Genomic DNA, 12,500 nt, shown 5'->3' with positions numbered 1-12,500 from the left:
TGACCTTCAGAAAACTCCCGTGTATATTTAAGTGTCAGCAAGCGCTGAACCGGGGGTATAGGGGGGCTGTTTGTGGAGGGAGAGGCTGGCTGGCTCGCACGTGCCCGGCAAATCATCCCACCTCTAAATTCCCCGCACATCCTTGGGCAACAGGAATCTTTAAACGACACCTACAATTATTAATGAAAAGTCACTCTGACGATCCGAATCTCGAGATTATTTCACACTGGGGAAGGTGTGGCGAGGCTGCCTGCCTGCCCTCGCAGTTTGGCCTGGGCACGAAGGAGGATGTGTAACGGTGTGTGGGAGATGCCCCCGGAACACACTTTACCCCGTGAGGAAGATGATCTTCAAAAGTTCCTTTGATCATCTGTCCTTCTGCACACGAAGAATCGAGTTCGCATAGGACCGGCTGCATGCTATGGTTGAACCTTGAATGACTCGTGTCTACGAACAGCAGTCACAACTGGCTATTATCCTTTCATCATTATTATCATGGCCTGAGTAGATCCTGTTCCAATATATATCGCGCGACCTCGAGTTATCTCATTATGTGGCGCGCACACCTTTCACTGAAGCCCAAACAACACTAGCAATTACACACCGAGATATTCACCTGGTAATGCTTCGAGTGGGGTGTGCAATGTGGTGGATTGCGAGGCGGATTCGGAGAGGGGAAAACGACTAGGACGACAACGGTGGAGGGAGGAGTTGAGGTTACGAGCAGCCACAGTATCGGTATCACCGGCGAGTGGCAGCGGCGATAGGGCGTTTCACATGGACGATGATGCGGCGGCGATATCAAGAAAATGTCCACGCATTCCTCTGTCGTGGTGTTTAACACTAGAAAGACAAATACTTGTTCCAAGCACCAGCACTCGAGCCGCCAAAGCAAGTTAACGTACAGTAACAGACGAATAACACGCCGCGTTGCGTCAATGTTTACAGCAATTCTGCAAGGCCATGAAAGCTAGAGTAAATGAAAACATTCTGGATAAGACACCGCTAGTTATGAAAATGTTCCCACTGAACACTGACCTCACTCTTTTCACTGCAAAGTCACAATTTCACTGCACAACACATTCCGTAACAGGGCGAGATCACAAGTCCCTAGGCCTGGCAAAGTTCCCGGAGTTGTGTGTAGGGTCGCGTAGGGCAGCAGAGACGCGCGCGGGTGCGAGCGTGGTGGTGGGGACACTACCCATCAGCTGGAAGACACTGCCCGACCCGACCACCACCACTAACCGATGGAAGACCCACCCTCACGCCAGACCCTCACCTCACGCCCAGCCTCGCCGACCGTTGCGACATAATACCGCAGTTCCACTAATCGACTTTCAAGGACTTCAGGCCCAGGTTACAGATATTTTACCGGAGCGTAGTGCAGTCTAATTACCGTACCCGAGCCAACACTTCTTGCTCAACCAATAACCCCCTTACAACCGAAGACGCAAACAAATAAATGAATAATAGCATAACAAAAAAAAAAAAAATACCCGACCAGGAACACAAAGCCCGCCACGTACGACATGCGAATACATGCACCGTACTTTATGCTTCCTCATGCGTCGGTCTTGCCTCCTTTCCGAAACCCTTTCGTTGGATCGGAGAAGAACAGAGCGACGGCGCGTCTTCTTCGGCTCCCAAGGACGGTGGGCTGATAGGGAGTCTGAACGAAAGGGTGAATGATAATGAGAGAGAGAGAGAGAGAGAGAGAGAGAGAGAGAGAGAGAGAGAGAGAGAGAGAGAGAGAGAGAGAGAGAGAGAGAGAGAGAGAGAGAGAGAGAGAGAGAGAGAGAGAGAGAGAGGTAAAGAGGGGGAGTAAGAGTGACAGTAAGAGTAACAGAGTAAGACTGAAAAAGTGAGAATGAGAAAGAGAACGAGAGTGAGTTGAGAGAGGGAGGGGGATGATATGAGAGAGAGTGGGATGGATGGATGGAGAGAGAGAGATAGAGGAGGGGGAAGCGGAAGAGGGAGAGAGAAAAGGTGGAATAAGGCGAGGGGGAGGGAGTGAGGGAGTGAGGGAGAGGGGGAAAGAGGGGGAGAGGGGGGAGGGGGAGAGGGAGACAAGGGAGAGGGGGGGGGGGGAGAGGGGGAGAGGGGGAGAGGGGGAGAGGGGGAGAGAGAGAGAGAGAGAGAGAGAGAGAGAGAGAGAGAGAGAGAGAGAGAGAGAGAGAGAGAGAGAGAGAGAGAGAGAGAGAGAGAGAGAGAGAGCGAATATGTATTCGTGCATATTAATATCTTTAAATATGCGTTCGCAGCTACATGCCTGGATGTTAGTGAATGTGCCCGTGCATTCGTGATTGTGAGTATACTTGTGCGTGAACATGTGTGTGTGTGTGTGTCAATGCGTGTGCTTGTGAGTGAAAGTGAATGCCGATAAGCGAATCTAGGCGCGTGACCGAATGTGGGTGAATGTGTACGCGTGTGCGTGAATGCGTACGCGTGTGCGTAAATGTGTACGCGCGTGTGTGAATGTGCAAGCGTGTACGTGAATGTGAACGCGCGTGTGTGAATGTGTACGCGTGTTGGGGAATATGTGCGCGAGTTCGTGAATGTGTACGCGAGTGAATCTGTGTGCGTGACCGCGTGTAGGTGAATGTGTATGCGTGTACGTGAACGTATGCATTAGTGCGTGTGCAGCAGTCCTCTCCGCCGGCCTCGATCAGCAGGTCCACCAGGTTCTGCACTCCCCTAGGACGTGGCTATCAGGTGGTTTAGGTTCCCCCAAAGCCGTGACGAGGTCTCCCTGCTGCGACAACTAGCCATTCACACGACCCCTCCTGCCTGTCCCTCCTAGCCTCGCTCGCCTCGCGGGGCCGCGGAGACCCTCGCAACTACCCTCCCCTCCCCCTCCCCGGGCCCCTCCCCACCGCCATCACCACCTGCCGCCTCCTGCACCTCCACGCTCTCACATACTCCGACAATTATTAGCAAACACTTTCATTTAGGATATTCATCTACTTACATCTAAACTATTCTAAATTCCCGATGCTCCTTATCTTCTAAAAATCATCACTTTCGCACAAAGAAAAAGAAAAAAAGGTAATTCGGCTAAAAAGTTCAGAGAGGCCACCGGCAAAAAACAAGGTGGATTCTGGCAGCAATAAAAACCTGACGAGGACAGTTACGTTGTAGCGACGACTCTCCCGGCGCGACGAGCGGCGCTCACAGGCAGGGAGGGGAAAAAAGCAAGGCACTCCAGCTGGCAACATCCCTGCGGTCGGTAAGGAAGTTGGGCGCGGACGGTAAGGGCCATTCTAGACGAGGGTAGAGCGGCGGTACCGCTAGGGGCCACGCATCAGGGGAAGACATGGGTCGGGGCTTACGGCCAAACACTAATGAGTATGTCCAAGGCACCAGAGGTCAGCGAGAGTCGATGATCATTTGGCATCGCTTTAATTTTGGTCGCAGGGCTACGCCATGACCGGCGACCGAGCTTACTAAAGTGGTATTTCGTGAGCAATCTGAACCTGATCAAGGGCGACCGAAAAGCACAGAGAAAGAGAGGAGGAATGATGTGACAAAGGCGCAAGGCTTACGTGCTACAACAAAGAGAAGGCAGACGTGCCGCTCCGCCTCCGCCGCCGAGGGGAGCACGCAGGTACTCCACCTTCCAACAAGGGGAAGTGGCCATGCTGCGCCTTCGGGGGAACAGACACCACTAGACTGTACACCTACACCATCACCACCACCACCACCGCCACCACCACCACCACTGGAACGCAATGCCTACGTGAACCACCTGGGAGAGGAATTGCGACCACCTGATAATTACTGAAGGAGGGGAGGTCTCAGTGGGAAAGCAAGCGAATAGGGGAAATTCATGTTGCAACCTGAGGAAGGGCGCACCGTCCGTCTGCCTGTTGGAGGGTGGAGTGCAGTGCCCGTCTGCCACAAGCAGCGCCTCAACGAAAGCAATGAAACTTGGGATTGAAGCTACCTTCCAGCCAGAGTTAAACCCGCGTGTTTGGCATGTACGACGCGGTACATCGAGTTTGGGAACTCGTAATATTTTGCAAGCTAAAATGCCAACGTGAGAGAGGTTCCTCAGATTTTCGGGCCTTATCCTAATCTTTACTCCCCTCACCATCATGCAACGTTTAAATTTCACGAGGCTCAAACAATACCACATGTAAGATTTACGAACTTTAATAAAATAAAACAAGCAGTGTTGAATTGGAGGCAAATTATTTATACTCGTTCACAAAATTGATGAAAGGCTGAGAGCGGCACGGTGTTTTGCAGATCTGACACGAGTGACAGTAGTATGTTGCAAGTAATGTATACTGCATGGCCAGTGGGACGCTCGCAGATACTACGACAACTCTTCATTATTGACGACGCCGGTTGCTTCATGAAGATTACACGCGATTTCATAAAAACAGCGGAAAAGAAGCGGTTTCGCGGCGCCAGAACTTAGCATTGCCGACGACTAAGGAACGAAGGCCGGAAATGTTCGACTGAAGTCAAGTTTGGCGACACAGGCGGACACTATCTCAGCCATCCTGAACAATGCTGCGTTCTTGAGCCATGGCAGCAACAGCCCCTCGACACATGGCTCGCACAAAGCATGTGAACCGCTGCATCCGGGTCCCGGTTGTCTCATCCGTGCTTGCGTGGGCGCGAGGGCGTGCTTTGCTCACAGAGCGTCCATGTGGCTTGCGGACCCGGTTGTTTACGCCGCCGGAGAATTGTTCTGTAAATAATGGCCATACGTGGACCGTCTTACCTTCACCACTACCACCCTACTGCCTACCTAGCTTTCTTTTTTTGCAGGTTCCTGACCTAATTCTTGCCCTTACATTGATTGCTCATCTACAATGTATAACAAAAGTGCATATTAATTACATCCTCTACAGATCCTTTCAGGTACTATTACATGCCTGGTGTAGAAGATCGGGTTATGTTTTGTAATTAAGGAGACGCTTCAAAAGCAAACAGGGCGGACAAAAAATATCAATAGAAACTAATTAACTAACCATAGACATCTCGCTTACCGACATGTGATATATTGCTTGTAATATTCGTGCTCCACTTTAATCGCAATGTCCAGAATATTTGGATATACGGCGTCAGCATCAACTCGATTGAAAAAAAGCCCATGACTCACCTTAGATCTCAATCTGTGTCGTTACCCAAGGCAGACGTATTGTATAAAATGTTGCATCGCAAGCATTCCAGATCATCACGAATAAGCACACTCGTACCGCGCCCCTCGATCTTCCATCACGGTTTTGCATCGCGAACGTAGTTAACGTGTGCGGATCCGATACAAAACAAGTAAAATTACTGTTCATGGCGTATACATGACCCGCATGTCATGAATCTCGTATACATGCATCGTGTACACGATCATTGAGGGAGTGTTCACCTGGCGGAATTATTAACGAGCACTTGATTGTAGGTAAGTACTTGATCGGTTTAGTTCTATAAGCAGATTAGGTTGTTACAACACGAAGCAATATAGACTCTGTTGTGTTCCTCTTGTTCTACCGGTCATTTTGTATTTAAATATCGGGTGAGAGCGGAGTGAGTGTGTGAGGGCGGCGGTGAGGGCGAGGGCGAGGGGGAGAGCGAGGGCGAGGGCGAGGGCGAGGGTGAGGGTAAGGGTAAGGGCGAGGTCTGAAACGAGGGTTGGGGTGACGACCGCCGGGAGGTCGTAACGGTCGGGATGAGGGTCGTGGTGACGGTCGGACGGTCGGTCGGTGGGTTGGTGGGCATGGAGGTCGGGGAGGCCGGGGCGAGGGTCACGCTGAGGCCGGGACGAGGGCTGGGTACGAGGACGGAAACAACAAAGCAGATGCGTGGTGACGTGAGCGAGGCCCAACGACGCGCGGCGCTGGGAAAGGCCGCCTGGTGTCGGTCGGTCGGTCGGTCGGTCGGTGGCTCAGTGTCAAATATTCACACAACACGGCCATGGTCGGTGTAGTAGAGCGCGGATGGCTCACACGACCCCAATTACTGCTATGCATACATACATACATAGTCGTATACGTCAACTAGAAACAAGCCTCTGTTATTTGTTAGATAGTCTAGAGTAGTCGTACTGGCCACATGATTCCCAGCGCCCGCCCTTACGCCCTTACACCCGCCCTCCTTGGCACTTCCTGCACAAAAGAAACATTCGAAAGCATGAGTCATGTCCGTATGTCTATCATATTCTCTGCTTTCGGATTTCCATGCAATATATACGACGGCAAGCAAGCAAGCAATTCATGTGTAATTCAGGTTTCACTTTAAAACGTTAACTGCAAAGCCAAAAGCTTCGAAAGCTTCCCATAACATGTAACACATTGACGAGCGAGAGGTAGTAGGTCCGTCGTGTGGTGAGGCAGTGACCAGGACGTGGGGGGGCGGGGGGGTCTGGGATCACTCGCTGGTGACCGCCGCTATGCCCGCCCCGCCACCGCGCCGCCGCCGGTACACGTGCACCGCCCCGTCACCACCCTCGCTTTGCCCTGGCATCACACTTATTCTAGCACAACAGCCACACACAATCACGCAAACACACCCTGCACGCACGCACACACACACACACACAAATTCGCCCCCCCCCTCCTCTCTCCCGCCTCCGCCCCGGGGAAACACGCACGGGCATCTTCTGGCCCGAATAAACGGATTACAGCTTTCTTGTGCGTGACCCCCCTTCATCCCTCGGCGGCCTCTTCAAACACTCGCCAGACGCTACACTACCCGACCAGTCTCCCGCCCGCCCGCTCGACCGCCCGCCCGCCCGCCCGCCCGTCCGCCCGCCCGTCCGCTCACACTCGCTCACTCGCTCCCTCGCTCGCTCGCTTGCCTTCCCGCCCGACGCCCGCCCGCCCAGCATACCGACCGACCGACCGACCGACCGACCGACCGACCACTTATCCGACCTCACTCTTACAGTTTCTTGTCGCACTTGCTCCTCCGCCCCAAGCTTCGTCTCCCTCCTACCAAGAAGCATCCTGGCTAGACCCGGAGGGCGGGAGGGAGGGTGAAGGGAGGGAGGGAGGGAGGGAGGGAGGGTGAAGGGAGGGTGGGCGAAGGAAGGCGGCGAGCGGATGGAGGGAAAGTGAAAGAAGAGGTGGAGGGAGTGTACGTGGGAGACTTCGGTGCCTGTGCACATGCGTGAGGCGACTTCGAAGTGGATACAATGAGGCAGACGGCGAGGCAGATGGAAGGAAGGTGTCGCCATGGAGGTGGCGGAGGAGAGTAGTCGGCTCCGAGGAATGGTCATACCGGATGGGGAGAAGGGGCGAGAGGGATGAGGGTGAGAAACGGCAGATGTGGCCGGAAGGTCGGGGTGGTCGCAGGGTGGGGGCGGTCGCAGGGACAGGTTTGGTGTAAACATGATCCCAGGCCACATGACGCGGGAGGGGCGTGAGAGCCGCTACGAGTAAAAAAACCTGCACCGGCGGCGGAGGGAGAGACTGGCAAGATATATACGACAGCCGGACGGGGCCGGTGTGGGCTGGCCTCGCTGCCGCCCTGCCCGCCCTCACCCGCTCACTAACTACGCCGCCGCCGCCACCCTCATTGCTTCTGATTGCTCGTTGCACACCTTCGCGCTGCACGCTCGCATGGGAGTAGGCTTCCACGAAAACACACGCTAACATGCAAATATAAGCATACAAATCCTGTTAATAGGACACCCACGCCCGCACACCCACGGTGACAGCGCCGATGAGAGCGGGAGGCGGAGACCTTGGAAATCTGTCGCCGGTTATTTATGGAGCCGCTGTGTCCAACATGCCTCGGCGGCAGTGCGTGGTGTTGGCGCTAGCGTCGTCATGGTGCTAACGTCTCGACGATGTTGTTATTGGCGTCATTACATTGCTGGAGTTTGCGTCGCCGTGATGTTAGGACTCTGCGTCTGGTTCTGACGACGTTTCGCTTTGGAAGGAGAAGGGGGGAGGGGGAGGTACCGAACGAATCGCACTGGCGATACCACAGCGGTGCTATTAGCGAAACGTTGCCAATACCAGAGCAATCACCATCAGGATACCAGTCACGATTTTGATGCGATTATCGTAACAGCACTAGTGCTAGCAACCGATTTCTTCTCGTGCCAGCGTCGTGGTGGCACTAGCGCCTGGGTTGTAGATACGTTAACGCTAACGTCGTGGCGGCGTACATAAACTAATGGCACGTATTCGCAGCAGCTTAGGTGCTTAGTTTTAGCTGACGAGGAACTATTAACGACGCTGACGCTGGTTCCACTAGCAGATTAAGATTATTTTATTTGGGAAAACAAGTTTAGTAAAGTAAAGAGTCTGAGGCTACGATTAAGGGAACATAATAAATACTACGATAGCAAAACCGATCAAACCTCGCAGGTGACGGCGTGAAAACACCTGCAACAGGTAGTGGCTGTGATGGAAAATACGAGAAATGACATCATAATCCTTTACTTGGTTGTGGCAGACAAATTACAGTCGAATGGTATCAATGGCGTTGATGCCGACGGAGAGATAATGATGGTTCAGCGTCAGCAAGGCGAGGGCGAGAGTGGACATGAGGCGCTGGTGAAAAGTAGTAGCGTGGAACCCTAGTGGTCATCCCTGTGCCAGAACCTCTACGGGTGGTGGTCGACACATGCCTGGCATTACGAAACTCCAGCCTGATCTTGCCCCGTCCCCCTTCCCTCCTTCCCCTGCCCAACATTTCACTCCCTGACCCACCACTCCCCTCCCCTCCTTCCCCCTCTAAATACCGCGAACAATAAACGTAGCCTCTTTCCCTCACGTAAGTACAAAGACAACACTTCATGTCATCATCTCCTGAGCTCCAATACTCGCAGCCATCACCATCGCGTGGCCTGGCGCTACCATAACCACCCTTGGCGTCGCGACTCACTAACACACACACAAACATAAGCAAAGGTGCATATAAACAAGGCTACATATGTACTCCGGCGCCTTCTCATTTCAGCAACAATCTTTGGCCACCGTTTTTCTTATCTTAAAGTTAGACGAGTAGCAATGTGACGTAAGCTCAGGAAGAGGCTGGCTAACATGAAACCTCGACGTGAGTGGACGACGTATCAGCCAAAGGCGTCGAGGACGACAGCGAAGCGACTGACGCACTAGAAGGAGGTGCGCAGGTCACCAGAAATCCTGAGGGAGACCAGCGTCCGTGATGGACCGGAAAGATACCGTGGTTATGATCCGGCCCCGCTGCCCCCCACCCCATCCCCCCGTCCCAGCTGTTCTCTCCCCCAAGGTCTCGGCCCGGGGCCCCCGTCGAGCCTGGTGGAGGGAGGCCCTAACAACCAGCACACCTTCACCACGACTCGCCTCCTTCGCGAAGAATATCCCCCGCTCCTCCCTCGCCACCACACTCCTAAACATTCTCGCATACATGCGCAAACACGCATACACACACACGTACAAACTCTCATTTTACAACGCTACAGCCATGCTGACGACTACGTCTATCTTCATCACTCGCGCCTCGACGGAAGCAGAAAATCCTCCGGTTGGAAACCGGAGATGCGGGTTGAGCAGTACCCGCGCCGGGCGTAACAACCGTGGCGGCGGTGGTGGCGGCGGCGGCCCCGGCGCTGGGCTGCTACGTGATTGTGCAACTGCGCATCACCGACCATGGCCGAGCTTATCCTGTTAGTGTTAGCGAGGTGCGGGCGAGGACTCCGAATGTGTATGCGCACGCGCGTGTACGTGCAAGTGTGTGAGTGTGTGTGTGTGTGTGTGTGTGTGTGTGTGTGTGTGTGTGTGTGTGTGTGTGTGTGTGTGTGTGTGTGTGTGTGTGTGTGTGTGTGTGTGTGCGCGCGCGCGCGCGTGCGTGCGTGTCCTGTCCAGTGTAATAGGTCTGGGCCCGGAAGGAGGGGAGATTCCGTTCGGTCGTTGCTTTGAGCCGCTCTTTGGGCGAGCTTTACGTTCTCTTCCTTTCACATTAACCAGAAATTAGTTAATTAGAAGCAAACTAGCTCCGAGACAACGTCACCTGGTAGCCAAGTTCACGAATAATTTTCTTCAATATCAAAATGTGCGAACCTGCGTGCGCACTTGAGTATGTTCATGCACTCCATGAGTGCATATGCGGGAGCTGCTGTAATTAGCCGCGCGTGAAATGACATGTATATACGGCCCTAAAGATCCGATGCACATGTGTTCGGTCGCCAGATGTCTACACGTGTGCACATGGAAACGGCGATCGTCGCTTCTATTTTCCGTGCGGGTGTTTGCAGCGCGAAGGAGTGGGCGGGCCAAAGGTCATAGAAAGTGAGGAAGGCGAAGAGGTTAGGGGCGGGCGGGCGGGCGGGCAGGCAGGTAGGCGCGAAAGAGTAAGTCGCCAAGCAGGGCAGCCGTCCCAACCGGCAGGCCGTAAGCAGCAGCAGCAGGAGCAGGAGCAGGACCACGAGGAGGGAGGTGAATAGCAGGACTCGGTCCACGGGCAGGACTTGGACCGCTAACACGCAGGCCCCGCTCTGGTGACGGCACCACGGCCCACTAATGATATATCCCCGCGCCCGCGTCCCAATTATCTCTCCACAGACCCAACTGGGATATTAATACGCTCGCCATGCAATACTCGCCCTTACAGAGTCTTCTTCGTCGTTGTCACTATTTCCATAAGCCAGCCTGGCGGGCGGGCGGACGGGCGGGCGGGCCGGCTTCATACGGCAGCGACATTTTCTCGACAAGACACACTGCCACCCGCACCGCCCATGCCCGCAGCCTTTCTCATCCTCCCAGGTAGCCACACCCAACACGTATACACGGGGTGCCCACATGATGCAGCATAATGGACAGACGAGAGTGCCAAAGACTAGCAATGACCAACGGTAGTCCCTCTCACGTCTTACCGCAACTTCAGCTCGGTGCCCCTGCGGTAACACACGGCTGCGTCGCTCTGATGTTGCTTTCATGCAGTACAAACGCACTGTCTGGGATGGCGCTATAGGTCTACAGGCACCTGTACAAGCAACTAGTGTTATAACACTAGTTACAATACAACTAGTGTTGCAACAGATCTTGAGGCAGATGGTACAGCAGCCTGGCCTCGAGGAAGCGCTGGGTACAAGCCAGCGACAGCGACCGAGGGCTCGCCGTGTTTATCCACTCCTGCCGGGCTCACCATTATCACATATTCGCCGCCGAAGCCGTTACACGCCCCTGGGGCATGACTGCGACCTCTGTCTTCGACGCGACGCTGCTGCAGTTGAAGTACGGGATATTTGATAGAAATCATCCGTCCAACATCGGATCCTGGACTCCTGGTTAGTGCTTGAACAAGTCACTCTTTGTAGCCGTCTCTGCACGGAATTCTGGCTCTCGGGATCTTGCGCACGTTATTGCCGATAGTCACCGTCGGTATATTTAAAGTACGCCACACTGCAAACATTCAACAAGCACTCCGGCCCCAAAATTTCAGCCACTGGCCAATCTAGTTGGACTCGGAGGGCAGTAAAACCCGGTATATTGATAAGTGTGGCTACTCCGTGCAATCGTAGACTTGGGCGTCCTTCCTTCTGCAACAGATCTGCCACTAAAGACCTCCCTTCTCCTTTATCCAAGGGAAGACAGTGTGCACATCAAATACTTACACAAATTCCATGAACCAAGTATTCCCTCAAAGCAAGATGGTGATCTGCGATGTCCTAGTGATATGGCTTCACGTCTGACTGATAAGGTGGCGATAGGAAGGCAAACACAAGCATTCTTTTGTAACCTTTATAAAGAACTGTTATGGGACTCAACAAGGCCTTGCAACCTTATTTTGAAGAGAGATTGTGACCATTGTAGAAAAAGAGTAAGAATGAGAACGAATAATTCCACAACGAAAATGTAATTAACACCTCAATTTTACATATTCAAAGTTATGTAAAGTGCGCAATGGTGAAACAAGTCCTCAAGTCGAAACATATCAAATACATACCTCAATTACGGAATGATTCCTTCTCCTCAATACTTTCCAAACTTTCAAACTTCTTTTTGCATTAATCTCAACAGACAGAGGTGAGAAATAAAACCTACAAATCGTTTGTTATGCGAATACACTAACTCCCTTTTCTTTTATTCCCGGAGAAATATCCTATCGGTAAACGGTACGTGTGTGTGCGTGTGCGTGTGCGTGTGCGTGAGAGTGAGAGTGAGAGTCAGTGTGAGAGTGAGAGTGAGAGTGAGAGTGAGAGTGAGAGTGAGAGTGAGTGAGAGTGAGAGTGAGAGTGAGAGTGAGAGTGAGAGTGAGAGTGAGAGTGAGTGTGAGTGTGAGTGTGAGTGTGAGTGTGAGTGTGAGTGTGAGTGTGAGTGTGAGAGTGTGAGTGAGTGAGTGAGTGAGTGAGTGAGTGAGTGAGTATGTGTGTGTGTGTGCGTGTGTGCGAATGTGAATGTGTGTGTGTGTGTGTGTCTGTGTGTGAGTGTGAGTGTGTGTGTTTATGTGTGAGTGTGAGTGTGTGAGCGTGTGCGTCTGTGTATGAATGTGGGGGTCTGTGTGAGTGTGTGGGGGTCTGTGTGAGTGTGTGGGGGTCTGTGTGAGTGTGTGGGGGTCTGTGT

The 12,500-nt window shown here is 53.1% G+C and overlaps 1 protein-coding gene across 18 annotated transcripts in view; it reads right to left on the bottom strand.

Annotated features, from left to right (window-relative positions):
- The window catches only part of LOC122246490 (uncharacterized), a 124,523-nt gene that overhangs the window by 81,032 nt on the left and 30,991 nt on the right, over positions 1-12,500 (bottom strand). For 2 of the 18 annotated variants that reach the window (XM_043005070.2, XM_086549682.1), the window contains exon 1: positions 617-1,205. The exons of 14 other annotated variants lie outside the window; for them this stretch is intronic. The gene's annotated coding sequence lies outside the window, so the exon portion shown is untranslated. Of the gene's footprint in view, positions 1-616; positions 1,251-12,500 lie in introns of those variants that run through there. 2 more of the 18 variants (XM_086549686.1, XM_043005072.2) reach the window with 2 other exon arrangements.

The sequence above is a fragment of the Penaeus japonicus genome, unplaced genomic scaffold, assembly GCF_977035675.1.
Source record: "Penaeus japonicus unplaced genomic scaffold, GWHDUDI00000001_assembly GWHDUDI00000002, whole genome shotgun sequence".
Lineage (NCBI taxonomy): Eukaryota > Metazoa > Arthropoda > Malacostraca > Decapoda > Penaeidae > Penaeus > Penaeus japonicus.
Note: the sequence above shows the minus strand (reverse complement) of the source record. Positions and strands in the feature narration are given on the sequence as shown.